Raw genomic sequence first — 2,565 nt, 5'->3', positions numbered from 1 at the left:
CAGGGATCCAGGGGCAGCCACAGCTTCTCTGGGCAACCTGTGCCAGGGCCTCCCCACCCTCCCAGCCAGCAATTCCTTCCCACTATCCCACCTAACCCTGCCCTCTGGCAGTGGGAAGCCATTCCTCTGTCCATGGCCTCTCACAGTCTCCCAAGCCCAGCTGAAGCCCCACATCCCTTCCCAATCCCCTGTCCCTGAGCAGCTCTGATGCCACTGGATCCCAGGCCCTGGTAGCCAGTTTTTTTCAGCCAGACTACAGAAGGCCACCCATGTGATTTTTGGATCAGGAAAGCAACTCCTACTATTGCCAACCAGCTGTAACCCCCTCCCACACCATCCCCAGTGTCTCTGAGGGCTCGCAGGGAGTTGGGCTCTCACGGGGGTATTTCCCAACCCCATGTGCAGACGGGAGCACCTGGGCTTTGTCTCTCCACAGGATGCCCTGGAGCATCCCAGCTCCTGATTAAATCAAAGGCCAGCTTGGATTCTGTCTCAAAACTTTTCTGTAGATCTTGGTGTTCGGCTGCTGAGCAGAGCCCATCACAAATTATTAATGAGTGAGTTCCATCTCCCTGTGCCCCTTTATTAGGCTGCTCAGCAGAGCCAAACCTTCAAAGTCCAGAGAGTGAAAGGATTGAGAAGCAGTGGGTTATTGAGAGAGGTGTGTAAATCCTGCCATTAATAATGGTTTAAAGGCAGGGAGTGTACACAGGGATAATTCCTCAGGCAGAGCCAGGAGTAGTCCAGACAATGGCAACAGCATCTCTAATTAAAGGATGAGTCAGTGATTAATTAAACTTCTTTTAGAAAGAAAGTAGACACAAAATCCCCCCCTTCTGGAGACTTGCAGGCCATGCACGGGGCACAGGGAGGGGGACTCCCCTCCCTGGAGCTGCTCCAGCCCAAACTACCTCCAGGCCACCATTCCCACTGTTATTGTCCGTGCCTCCCTCTGTAAACACAATCCATGGAATTTGATGCTGGTTTGGATTTACCAGTGACAATTTACTGCCAGGCTCTCTTTAAATCCTGTCCCTTGGTGACATGCTCACCTCCACATCCCCCAGGAGAGGTTTCCCTGCTGCTCCAGCAGTGCCCAGTTGTTCATTGCTCTGATCTCCTCAGGAAGCGCTGTCGGCACCGAGGGGCTGATCCAGGACTGTCCATCCTCTCCTGGCAACAAAGCAGGGACAAATCATTTGTCTCTTCCCAGCATTCAACCAAACTGGTGCTTTTCCAGTGTTCCCTTTCACAGGCTGAAGACTCTCCCTGGGCCAGTGGAAGGTGTCCCGCCCATGGCAGGGGCTGGAGCTGGAGGGGCTTGAATGTCCCTTCCAACCCAACCCACCCTGTGATTCTGTGACAATTCAGTCCCCTCCTGATGTCCATGTGTTGTACATCTCACCCATCATCACCTGATTCCCAAGTGCAGGGACACCTCCCACTAGAGCAGGATGCTCCAGGACTCCTCCAGCCTGGCCCCCCCTCTCCCAGTTCCCGGTGCCAGTGCCGTGCCCACCCGGCTCTCCCAGCAGGGCTCAGGCTGGTTTGGCTCCACGGATGGAAAGTTCACCCTGACTTGCCCAAGGCAGAAATATGGTGATGGCCTCAGTCGTTCCAAATGTCACGTTTTTTCCCTGTGTTTCAGCACAAACCACCCTGACATTTCAAATCCCTGCTCGGATTTCAATGAGGGGTCACTCAGTGCTTCCCACCTGTTATCCCTGCAGTGCTTCCCACCTGTTATCCCTGCAAAGTCCATAAACGCTGCGAAACGAAGGAGCTGCCTTCCTGGGAAATTCAGATGCCACTGATCAAATGAGTATCTGACCCCACCCTGCAGAAGTGGTGAGCTCTAAATGCAGATTGCAGGTGAGCTGTGTTTTAGGAGCAGGTCCGGGGGAGCAGCACGGTGTGTGCCCTGCTCACAGAGCGTGGGGCTGGTTGGGATCCAAACCTCTGGTTTTGCTGGTTTTCTCTGGTTCAAATTCTAAATACAAGTGGTTCATTAAATGCTTTTTAAATTCATTTATGCAGCAACCACCTGACACTCAGGTAGTGCACTAGGAAGGCTGTATTTTATATGTATATGTAAGATTGGGAATTTTATTATAATTCTAGAGAACTGTAAATTTGCAAGCAAGAAGAAGCAGGTTCATAGTTACAAAAGGGGTAGAATTGGTTATATATCACTGAAAAAAAAAGATCAGCTTCCCCTGGAGTATCCACAGGGATCACTCCAGCTGGGGGCTCAGTCCAACACTGGATTTGCCCCCTGCTCCATCAGCTCAGTGCCACTGGGCCACTGGCCAGTTCTCAGAACAAGGTGGTTAAATAAGTCAGAGACACCAATTTATTCAATCAAATCAGTGCTCAGATTTGGGAAATCTTATTTTCCTCTGTACCCCCAGCTTTGCACTGACATGGTTTGTGTTGGTGTCAGTGGGAGGAATCAAGTCAAGCAGTCAGGGAAAGAATCACAGAATTCCAGACTGGTTTGGGTGGGAAGGGACCTCAAAGCCCATCCAGTGCCACCCCTGCCATGGGCAGGGACACCTTCCACTG

At 51.8% G+C, this 2,565-nt stretch overlaps 1 long non-coding RNA gene across 2 annotated transcripts in view; it reads right to left on the bottom strand.

Moving 5' to 3' along the window:
- LOC108502509 overlaps window positions 1–2,565 on the bottom strand; it is a 67,220-nt gene that overhangs the window by 24,824 nt on the left and 39,831 nt on the right. For both annotated transcript variants that reach the window (XR_001876503.1, XR_001876504.1), the window contains exon 4: window positions 1,053–1,173. This is a non-coding gene — a long non-coding RNA (uncharacterized LOC108502509). The remainder of the gene's footprint in view (window positions 1–1,052; window positions 1,174–2,565) is intronic.

This window comes from Lepidothrix coronata, unplaced genomic scaffold, assembly GCF_001604755.1.
Source record: "Lepidothrix coronata isolate B3197 unplaced genomic scaffold, Lepidothrix_coronata-1.0 Scaffold119, whole genome shotgun sequence".
In the NCBI taxonomy this organism is placed as follows: domain Eukaryota; kingdom Metazoa; phylum Chordata; class Aves; order Passeriformes; family Pipridae; genus Lepidothrix; species Lepidothrix coronata.
The sequence above is the reverse complement of the archived record's forward strand: the minus strand, read 5'-3'. Positions and strand labels throughout refer to the sequence as shown.